Source organism: Schistocerca piceifrons, chromosome 3, assembly GCF_021461385.2.
Source record: "Schistocerca piceifrons isolate TAMUIC-IGC-003096 chromosome 3, iqSchPice1.1, whole genome shotgun sequence".
Taxonomy (NCBI): domain Eukaryota; kingdom Metazoa; phylum Arthropoda; class Insecta; order Orthoptera; family Acrididae; genus Schistocerca; species Schistocerca piceifrons.
Window position 1 is genome coordinate 427,618,826 of NC_060140.1, and position 11,934 is coordinate 427,630,759.

Sequence of the window (11,934 nt, forward strand, 5' to 3'; positions counted from 1 at the left end):
GATGTGTACATATCCATCCCTGTTATTAAACGAGCAAACTCAATTCAATTATTCACCTCTTTTAGATGAGATCACAACCCCAGGATATAAGCAAAACTTTGGGCCCGAGTCTATTGTAGTTAAACAGTTCTTGGCTGTTGCATAGCTTCAGTCCTGTCATTTTAGGGTAATTGCTAAATTGTGTAATTATGTATGTAATTTGTTAAAAAAATGCTCATTGATGTAATTTTACATTAAACTATGGATCGATAGCTTAAGAAGTTGAGCTGATTACCTTTGACTTGCTATCATGTTTATCTGTGCATTATCATCTTTGGGAATCAGTAACGTACTTGAGAATGGGCTTATAAACTGAAACCTAGGTTGTGCAGCAACATTAGTAATAAATTGAGACACCAAGGAAAAAAACAGAGTTTGGTTACTCAAGAAGAATAACATTAAATATGATGTGTTCAAGAACCATCTTGTGTGTGTCGAAGCGGATGTTACATCAACAAAGCTTGCACCTTATAAAAATGTACCCCTTCTACTGTGTAATCGTTCATATAATGCTTAATCGTCGTGCACTGGGTGCACCGCAAAATATAACTAGCTGCCCATGATTTTGTGAATGATATGGCAGATGTGTACCATATACAGACTTTTTTTGATTCCATATATTCTGTGTTTTCTCAGAGTCAGAAAAATCAAAGAATATGGTTTATATAGGATAAGGTGGCCTAAACGCAGTTACCAATTATCGTCCAAAGCGCTGGGCGAGCTCATTCGTTTGTTCAGAAGGGGAGGACGACAAACGTTTGCCAACTTGAGCACGTTTGACGATTACAGAATCTAAATGTACGCCCTGCAGTCTTTCTCAAACGATTTTACAGATACTATTTGGTAAAAAATATCATTGTTGCGTTCCTTACAGGTTTCACTGTGTCAAGTTCATGATAAAGTGAGCATCATTTCGCTAATGGTCATAGTTATTTGTGATATTTACTTGGAAGTAACAAACTGAGCGAAATTCGAAAAAGTTTGCAATGCAAAATGGGGGTCGCTATGATTTAGCGTTTGGTGCAAATTAAATATGTTGCTAAGTATGAAATTTAGCTAGCATATCGAATTTTTCTTTAGACTTGAGTGGTGGTCTCTATCTGTAACCAACCTCGAGAAAATTGGTCTGATGTAACATACTTATTTGCTATCGCGTCGCGCCAGCGATGAATTCAGAATAAAATATCCACATCATTCCTCATTATTCATAAACGGTTTGAGATAGAAACGAGATTCCGGCAAATGACAGAACACAAAATGGAGAGTATTTTACTATCTGGTTCTTAAGCACATTATCCACTGTGTTAATGCACTAACTACAGACTTATTCAATGAAAGAATTTAATTTTTAGGGGCCATCGATAGCTGGTGGAACGAGTAAGGTTACAGGTTCTGGAACAATTTAAGTGAAGACAATATACGTTTATTTTGTACTGAGGATGTGTTTTCTTAATAAGCTACTGATCTGACTTTTCCTCAGTTCCTCAATAAACTTAATAAACCACTGTTTCAGAATTCTCGATCAACTGCGTCTGCACAACGTGTAGGGAGGTGACACTGTGTATACTCTGCTGTCTTTTGGCAAAAGAAGAAAATTTTAACGTGGCAGCCAGACAAGTGTGTAAGTTTTACTCAAAATTCGCCGCTAATGACGCTTCTCTGAGAGTCACAAATGAATAACAAACTAAGCGCATATAAATCTCTGTGTTTTCAGCGAAATTCTTTTTAGATACCAAGCAAAGCAGGGTGACAGATCTTTCTGAATAGTCAGGATGCAAGTGAGGGCTTGGAGGAGCTCCACTTAATATTTGCAATAAATGTGGGTGTAGGCGTCAGTTTAGAGAGGCGCTTCCCCTCCAGCACTCGGCATTTCCCCTACAACGCCTGTCTGTGGCCTCCACCACCACCACTCTCCTCACGTGTGCCTGGTGACTTCGCATCTACCGGCCATAGCATTTAGCATGTATTATACTACACGGTATTTCATAAGAATTATACTATCAGCCATTAAACTAGGCCATTCTTTTATGTACATTGGGTTGCTTTGTCATGTAATGCTGTTCGAGCTCTTCTTGAAAGTCACAGTTCTCTGAAAAGATAGTCGTCGTGGTTCCCAATCAACTTGTGAACTATCTAAATTTGAAGGGTTGCTAAAATATATCACAAAGTGCTTACTTATAATGGAATTAGTTGTTTTATGTGGCTCTAGAAGTTTTGCCGCTACCTTTGCCGGGCTGTAGTGGGAATCGGCCTAATGCTTCCACGGCGTAAACGGCGACGGTCTCCGAGCGTTCTTTATACAAAGCAGAAATTCTTAGTCCTTAAATCAAGATATTGATGTGGCTATAAAAGTTCTTGAACCACTGAAAACAAATGACTTACCACAAATTAGGATGATAGTGCAATGGTTCGAGAAAAAGCACACATTCTAGGAAATTGCAATCAGAGAACCACCTTGCGATGAATACAAGGAATTTCAAACATCTCGGAAGAAATTTTTTCCAGTCTTTCGAAGACAGTAAAGAAAATCGCTTTGAAGAACTGGATTCCTTTTCGAATGAAGTTGTATTAAATTCAGACACATGACCTTCAGAAGAATTTGAATGCGTGTCTTATAGCGACATATCGATTCCCCATTTATATAAGAAGGTTCACGGTGTAGTTAATTAAATGCACCGCGCACTTCGGTGGGTCCGTTATTGGCTACCGCTAGCGTCCACCGCTTCCAGACGGGAACGCCAATTTCGCGAGCCGCCGCATCACCGTGGGAAACGCTTGCCGCTACCTTTGCCGGGCTGTAGTGGGAATCGGCCTAATGCTTCCACGGCGTAAACGGCGACGGTCTCCGCGCATTCCGCCCTTGTTTGTATAGCAAGTCCATCTCGTGGCAGTAGTGTCCTTTTGTGGCATTTGCAATCCCCGGTTCCCATGTGAATACCGATCCTTGTTGTATGTCTGATGTGCCATGTCAGTTTCTAAACGTTATTTCGACTCCTCTGTATACACTGTTTCCGTTATCATATTATTTTTTGGACTTCTTCAGTGATTTACGCTTCGAGTTCTCTGCTTCGATCTTCTTCAGGGCTCTACTTGTTTTACGTGCAATTTGTACTTTGACCGTTGGGAGGGGGTTGGAGGGAGGTGGAGAGAGAGGGGTGTATTGTGATGTACTAGCGGCTTGGTAGAATTATATACACTACTGGCCATTAAAATTGCTACACCAAGAAGAAATGCAGAAAATGAACGGGTATTCATTGGACAAATATACACTCCTGAAAATGGAAAAAAGAACACATTGACACCGGTGTGTCAGACCCACCATACTTGCTCCGGACACTGCGAGAGGGCTGTACAAGCAATGATCACACGCACGGCACAGCGGACACACCAGGAACCGCGGTGTTGGCCGTCGAATGGCGCTAGCTGCGCAGCATTTGTGCACCGCCGCCGTCAGTGTCAGCCAGTTTGCCGTGGCATACGGAGCTCCATCGCAGTCTTTAACACTGGTAGCATGCCGCGACAGCGTGGACGTGAACCGTATGTGCAGTTGACGGACTTTGAGCGAGGGCGTATAGTGGGCATGCGGGAGGCCGGGTGGACGTACCGCCGAACTGCTCAACACGTGGGGCGTGAGGTCTCCACAGTACATCGATGTTGTCGCCAGTGGTCGGCGGAAGGTGCACGTGCCCGTCGACCTGGGACCGGGCCGCAGCGACGCACGGATGCACGCCAAGACCGTAGGATCCTACGCAGTGCCGTAGGGGACCGCACCGCCACTTCCCAGCAAATTAGGGACACTGTTGCTCCTGGGGTATCGGCGAGGACCATTCGCAACCGTCTCCATGAAGCTGGGCTACGTTAGGCCGTCTTCCGCTCACGCCCCAACATCGTGCAGCCCGCCTCCAGTGGTGTCGCGACAGGCGTGAATGGAGGGACGAATGGAGACGTGTCGTCTTCAGCGATGAGAGTCGCTTCTGCCTTGGTGCCAATGATGGTCGTATGCGTGTTTGGCGCCGTGCAGGTGAGCGCCACAATCAGGACTGCATACGACCGAGGCACACAGGGCCAACACCCGGCATCATGGTGTGGGGAGCGATCTCCTACACTGGCCGTACACCACTGGTGATCGTCGAGGGGACACTGAATAGTGCACAGTACATCCAAACCGTCATCGAACCCATCGTTCTACCATTCCTAGACCGGCAAGGGAACTTGCTGTTCCAACAGGACAATGCACGTCCGCATGTATCCCGTGCCACCCAACGTGCTCTAGAAGGTGTAAGTCAACTACCCTGGCCAGCAAGATCTCCGGATCTGTCCCCCATTGAGCATGTTTGGGACTGGAAGAAGCGTCGTCTCACGCGGTCTGCACGTCCAGCACGAACGCTGGTCCAACTGAGGCGCCAGGTGGAAATGGCATGGCAAGCCGTTCCACAGGACTACATCCAGCATCTCTACGATCGTCTCCATGGGAGAATAGCAGCCTGCATTGCTGCGAAAGGTGGATATACACTGTACTAGTGCCGACATTGTGCATGCTCTGTTGCCTGTGTCTATGTGCCTGTGGTTCTGTCAGTGTGATCATGTGATGTATCTGACCCCAGGAATGTGTCAATAAAGTTTCCCCTTCCTGGGACAATGAATTCACGGTGTTCTTATTTCAATTTCCAGGAGTGTATTATACTAGAACTGACATGTGATTACATTTTCACCCAATTTGGGTGCATAGATCCTGAGGAAGCAGTACCCAGAATAACCACCTCTGGTCGTAATACCGGCCTTGATACGCCTGGACACTGAGTCAAACAGAGCTTGGATGGCGTGCACAGGTACAGCTGCCCATGCAGCTTCAACACGGTACCACAGTTCATCAAGAGCAGTGACTAGCGTATTGTTCGGCCACCATTGACCAGACGTTTTCAGTTGGTGAGAAATCTGGAGAATGGAAAGGCCCGTACAGGACCTGCAACATGTGGTCGTGCATTATCCTGCTGAAATGTAGGGTTTCGCATGGATCGAATAAAGGATAGAGCCACGGGTCGTAACACATCTGAAATGTAACGTCCACTGCTCAAAGTGCCGTCAATGCGAACAAGAGGTGACCGAGACGTGTAACCAATGGCACCTCATACCATTACGCCGGGTGATACGCCAGTATGGCGATGACGAATACACGCTTCCAACGTGCGTTCACCGCGATGTCGCCAAACACGGATACGACCATCATGATGCTGTAAGCAGAACCTGGATTCATCTGAAAAAATCACGTTTTGCCATTCGTGCACCCAGGTTCGTCGTCGAGTACACCATCGCAGGCGCTCCTGTCTGTGACGCAGCGTCAAGGATAACAGCAGCCATGGTCACCGAGCTAATAGTCCATGCTGCTGCAAACGTCGTCGAACTGTTCGTGGAGATGGTTGTCGTCTTGCAAACGTCCCCATCTGTTGATCGTGGATGGAGACGTGGCTGCACGATCCGTTACAGCCATGCGGATAAGATGTCATCTCGCCTGCTAGGGATACGAGGTCGTTGGGATCCAACACGGCGTTCCGTATTACCCTCCCGAACCCACCGATTCCATATTCTGCTTACAGTCATTGGATCTCGACCAACGCGAGCAGCAATGTTGCGATACGATAAACCGCAATCGCGATAGGCTGCAATCCGACCTTTATCAAAGTCGGAAACGTGATGGTACGCATTTCCCCCTCCCTACACGAGGCATCGCAACAACGTTTCACCAGGCAATGCCGGTCAACTGCTGTTTGTGTATCAGAAATCGGTTGGAAACTTTTCTCATGTCAGCACGTTGTAGGTGTCGCCACCGGCGCCAACCTTGTGTAAATGCTCTGAAAAGCTAATCATTTGCGTATCACAGCATCTACTTCCTGTCGGTTAAATTTCGCGTCTCTAGCACGTCATCTTCGTGGCGTAGCAATTTTAATGGCCAGTAGTGTATATGCGGGCATTCGCGAAATCGAAATTCAGAATAGTCTGTCACGTTATTGTACAACAATTATGTTTCGTAGATTGAAGCGAGCTGTGAGACAGGAAGTCGAATCCAATTTGCCGGCGGAAGATCGGGCCGACATTGGAGCACGACGCGCCTTTGAAGTGGCGGCACCAATTCCACTGACGTGTAGCGCCGCGGAGCGGCCCAGTCTGCTGGCGCCAGCAGCCGCCGCTACACGTGATATGAGCGTGCTGTGGTGTACAGTGGCGCGGTGCAGAGGGAGTGGGGGGGGCCTGGGAGGGGGGGGGGGGGTGTTGCGGCAGCGCTGCGAATTTCCGGTCGCCCAGTGCTGGCGACAAGGATGGCGCACCTGTCTACGCCACCAAACGCTATCTCCTGAGCTGTTGCTGGCGAGCTACTCAATAGCAAGGAAGCGTACGTCACTACTCAAGAGCGACTTCGATGAAACTTCTACGCTCTTACATACATAAATTAAAAAGAGCTAAATATTGGACTCTCGTTTACGTAAATCTGGAATAAATTACAAAACCAGAAACAACTGTGGGGAATTTGAAAGGCTCGACACTGCAGCTGAGAACAAGGGGTGGACGAAACTACGGAAACACCACGATCTCAACACGTTACCAAGACCATTCGAAACAGCTTCCAGTCGTCTTGAAATGGATAAGTAGAAGTCATGCTTGGTTTTCAGTGGAGTCTTATAGGGTTTTTCCTACGAAATAGTCACAAATTAAGGTAACGATGATAACCCTTGGTGACGGTAGTACCGATTAAACTTACGCCAACGGTTTTCCCACGTTCGAAATAGACGACAGAGGGATACAGAAACAATTAAAATCGTTCAAAAGAGGAAAAGCCGCTGGACCTGATGGGATACCAGTTCGATTTTACACAGAGTACGCGAAGGAACTTGCCCCCGCCCCCCCCCCCCCCCCCTTCTTGCAGCGGTGTACCGTAGGTCTCCAGAAAAGTGTAGCGTTCCAAAGGATTGGAAAAGAAGGGACGTCGAACAGATGTGCAGAACTATAGACCTATATCTCTAACATCGATCAGTTGTAGAATTTTGGAACATGTATTATGTTCGAGTATAATGACTTTTCTGGAGACTATAAATCTACACTGTAGGAATCAGCATGGGTTTCGAAAAAGACGATCGTGTGAAACCCAGCTCGCGCTATTCGTCCACGAGACTCAGAGGGCCATAGACACGGGTTCCCAGGTAGATGCCGTGTTTCTTGAATTCCGCAAGTCGTTCGATACAGTTCCCCAAAGTCGTTTAATGAACAAAGTAAGAGCATATGGACTATCAGACCAATTGTGTGATTGGATTGAAGAGTTCCTAGATAACAGAACGCAGCATGTCATTCTCAATGGAGAGAAGTCTTCCGAAGTAAGAGTGATTTCAGGTGTGCCGCAGGGGAGTGTCGTAGGACCGTTGCTATTCACAGTATACGTAAATGACCTTGTGGATGACATCGGAAGTTCACTGAGGTTTTTTGCGGATGATGCTGTGGTATATCCAGAGGTTGTAACAATGGGAAATTGTACTGAAATGCAGGAGGATCTGTAGCGAATTGACGCATGGTGCAGGTGATGGCAATTGAATCTCAATGTAGACAAGTGTAATGTACTGCGAATACATAGAAAGAAAGATCCCTTATCATTTAGCTAAAATATAGCAGGTCAGGAACTGGAAGCAGTTAATACCATAAATTATCTGGCTGTAGGCATTAGGAGTGATTTAAAATGGAATGACCATATAAAGTTGATCGTCGGTAAAGCAGAGTACCAGATAGGGTTGATAGAAGAGATAGAGAAGATCCAACGGAGAGCAGCGCGCTTCGTTACAGGATCACTTAGTAATCGCGAAAGCGTTACGGAGATGATAGATAAACTCCTATGGAAGACTCTGCAGGAGAGACGCTCAGTAGCTCGGTACGGGCTTTTGTTGAAGTTTCGGGAACATACTTTCACCGAGGAGTCAATCAGTATATTGCTCCCTCCTACGTATATCTCGCGAAGAGACTATGAGGATACAATCAGAGAGATTAGAGCCCACACAGAGGCATACCGAGAATCCTTCTTTCCACGAACAATACGAGACTGGAATAGAGGTACTCAAGGTACCCTCCGCCACACACCGTCAGGTGGCTTGGATGTAGATGTAGGTGTAGAGATGTAGATGTGCGTAGCCGTCCCTAACCCTTCCTTCAAAAAGTACGCCACAAAGACTCACTAATATTAAGGTCTGTTGACAGTGGTGGCCAAGGGAGATTTGAAAATTCGTCCTCGTGCTCACACAAAACCAGCCCTTCACGATGCAAGCTGTCTGAACAATGCCTTGTTGTCTTGAAATACAGCATCATCATCCGCGAAACAAACATTGTACCATGGAACGGACTTGGCGAGCCAAAGTGGTCACATAATCCGTGGCAGTAACGTGCCTTGCAGTATAATGGAATACCACGATATGGCTGCACAAATCATCACAGTACCATAGCCATGTTTCGCTCCTGGTACGTAAAGTTTGTCAGAAGGTGGAAATACTATGAAACAAGACTCATCCGACCAAATAAATTCTTCCACTGCTCCACAGTCCAGGTTTTATGGCCTCGACACCATATTCTGCTGTTACGGAATTTTCATCACAGTTCAGTAGTTTTGAAATCCCAGCTCACACTGCAGTTCTCTGCTGCAGGAGCTCCCTTTGTGTTGTTTTTGGATGATACGGCTTGCGAATGCGACATTCAATTCTACTGTGACTTTTGCATCTGTCAGCCACCTATGTTTCATCACAACTCTCGTCAATGATCGTTCAACACACACCTTCGGGGGCTTTGTCACTTAGCGTATGATGTTTTCCCGCTTTTCCTGCAGTACGCGATAGAAGTCTTCGGTACGGTGCTTCTTGAGACACCAAACACTTCGGCTCCCTTGGTGTCGGAAGTACCGATTAAACTTGCAACAACAGTTTTTCCACGTTCTTTTTCACTTAATTCCGACATAAAGCACTCGGAACAACACCGAACACTGTTCTGACCACGAATGACACTTGCAACTTGCAAAGGTACCGTTCCTGGTCAAATACAACAGCGCAGTCTGCAGGCTTGGTTACGTATTTCTCGCGGTCTTATGATGTTTTCGTCTAACCCGCGTATGTTCGTACCACGGTCATTGAGCAAAAACCAATGCTCGTTAACCAGGGGCACTGCAGCCCGCTTCCGTCGCCTGACCACATGATTTCCTCTAGGGTATATCGGCTCCTATACTTGTCTGCTGAGTCGGTAGTCAAAGTTCTATTCACAGTGACCGTTTAAGATTTTTCTGGGGTAGGAAGATCGGTAACGGTCTGCGCTCTGGCCTCACCAGTCAAGTCAGAGCACTTCGTGAGGGAATCGGCACTGGAAGTGACAGACAAGGGTCTAATCGAAAATTTTCCACCAGGAAGGGGAACAATGCGAACACCATCTACGTTTTAATTATTTTTTTGTAATCAGTTTTATTATAATTGATTTAGTGCGGCTGCCTGTGCCGTCCTTCCTTGGGCCACATACATCCAACGTCCTCAGTTATTTGTCGGATATATTGCAATCTCCGTCTTCCCTAAGGCTTTTGTCCTCTATTGCTCCCACTGCTACCATGGAAGTTATTCCTTGACGTCCTATCTCATTGCCGTTCGTTCTACCCTCCTAGTGAGTGCCGGTCGGAGTGGCCGAGCGGTTCTAGGCGCTACAGTCTGGAACCGCGCGACCGCTACGGTCGCAGGTTCGAATCCTGCCTCGGACATGTATGTGTGATGTCCTTAGGTTAGTTAGGTTTAAGTAGTTCTGAGTTCTAGTTGACTGATGATCTTAGACGTTAAGTTCCATAGTGCTCAGAGCCATTTGAACCTAGTGAGTGTTTTCCAGATATTCCTTTAGTCACTCATTCTGTGAAAGACTTCGTCTACTCTAATTACTTCACAATATTTCTGTAACATCATATCTCACACTCTTGGATTCTATTTTTTCCCTGTTCTTCCATAGTTCATGATTCACTTCCGTACAATTCTGTGCTCCATCCATAAATTATTAGAAACTTATTCCTGAACCTGAGCACCACGGTTGGTAGTAAAAGGCTCCCTTTAGCGTACAATGCCTTCTTTACCTGTGATAGTCTGCTTCTTATTCCATCCTCGATTCGTCGTTCAAGCGGACCAGAATTTCTTAGCTTCGTCTACAAGGGGTCCACAGTGTTACTTTTATAAGTTCATCGCTAATCCTGTTTCTGATATTCCTCATTAGGTCCGTCCTTTTTTTATTTACCCTCAGGTCATATTCTATTATAGCTGTACTATTCATTTCATTCATTATGTTCTGTAACTCATCATTTTCACCGAGCGTAGCAATATTATCAGCGAAACTTCTCATTTATATTGCCACGTCTAAACCATAATCAAGCCCAGATCCGAAGAGAGGATCGCAATAAAGTTCAACACTTAGTATTGAAAGCTCAGTTATTACTGACACGAACGTACAGCTACGGCAGAACTGACTTCCTGAACGGAGAGGGGAACTATTTATAAAAACATCCAATATTTCTAATTGTTGATATTTATAACATCGAATATTGCTCAATATACAAACATTATAAACATAAGATATTTCCAGAACCTTCCAGAAATGATAGATAGAGCTACTAAATAACAAATAACTGCTGGTGGTCGCGTTTGAACTTATACCAAACTAAGATTTAAGGTAACTCCGTCGGATTACGGAAACTTGCGATTTCATTTTATTTTATGCTATGATCTTGCTGATTTCAGATATGAACAATCTAATTCATGTTTTACCATAATTATACAAGGCATTACCGCTCTGGCGAAGTTCTGTATTATTCAAAGTCGATCCAACACGTAATGATAATTTCATATGCTTCTGGGTTATGCTAAGAAAAATAGTCTTCCCATAAATGTCACAAAAAGTGCAAAATACAGGCTAGGTTTCATTTCTGTGTTACAAAATAGATGTAACGTCATTCACAACAGATGCCACATGCATTTGGTTACTTTACAAACTCATATTATGTGACACTTGTGACGTATCGTATTTCCCCAAAAATAGTTAATTTATTTTCGTTTTGTTTCCACTATATTTCTAAAAGTTTTTCACTAACAAAAAGTGTAATGTTATTCAAATCTGCCTTTATTACTAAAACCGAAAACGTCATTGTAGTTGATTTGAGTTATACAGTAGAAAGGGATACGAAAATGTTCCAGCGTTGTGTGAAAATATTGTCTGTGAAGAGTGAACCAAAAATGAAAATAGTTAATATCAAGGATCTAGAATTATTCTTTAGTTTTAGCTGACGAAACACCCTTTACCATACTTAAATTCAGCAAGGTTAGGTAAAGTAAGTTAATGTTGGACACTGACACCACCTTCAAGCTAAGTAATAATATATTGTCTTGCCTTAGAACAATATCACATATATTGCAGAGCTGGTGGGTAACACTAGATTGTGGAAAGCTTTAAATTAAACATGAAGTATCTAAAAAGTACCTATAAACAGCTGACCCCTACACCATATTACATGCACCACAGCTCGTGGCAACGCTTTTTCACCTGAATCTTTCTTTTAATTCCGTCGTTGCGTCCTCGATGTTACAAGTTGAACTGTCGAAGAGAAAGACTGAAATCTAGCCTCGGATCCTTTTCAATCCGAGCACTTCTGTCTTGGTCTTCCATTATTATTGTTCCCGGTTGGTTTTTGTACATATTATGTATTACCCCTCTTTCCTGTAGCTTAAACCCACTTTCCCGAGACTACGAAACATCTTGCACTACGTTACTTTGTAGAATGGTTTTTATGGGTCGACAAATTCTATGAAATCTTCTTGTTTTGTCCTAAGTCTTGCCTCCATTATCACAGAATATGTCAGA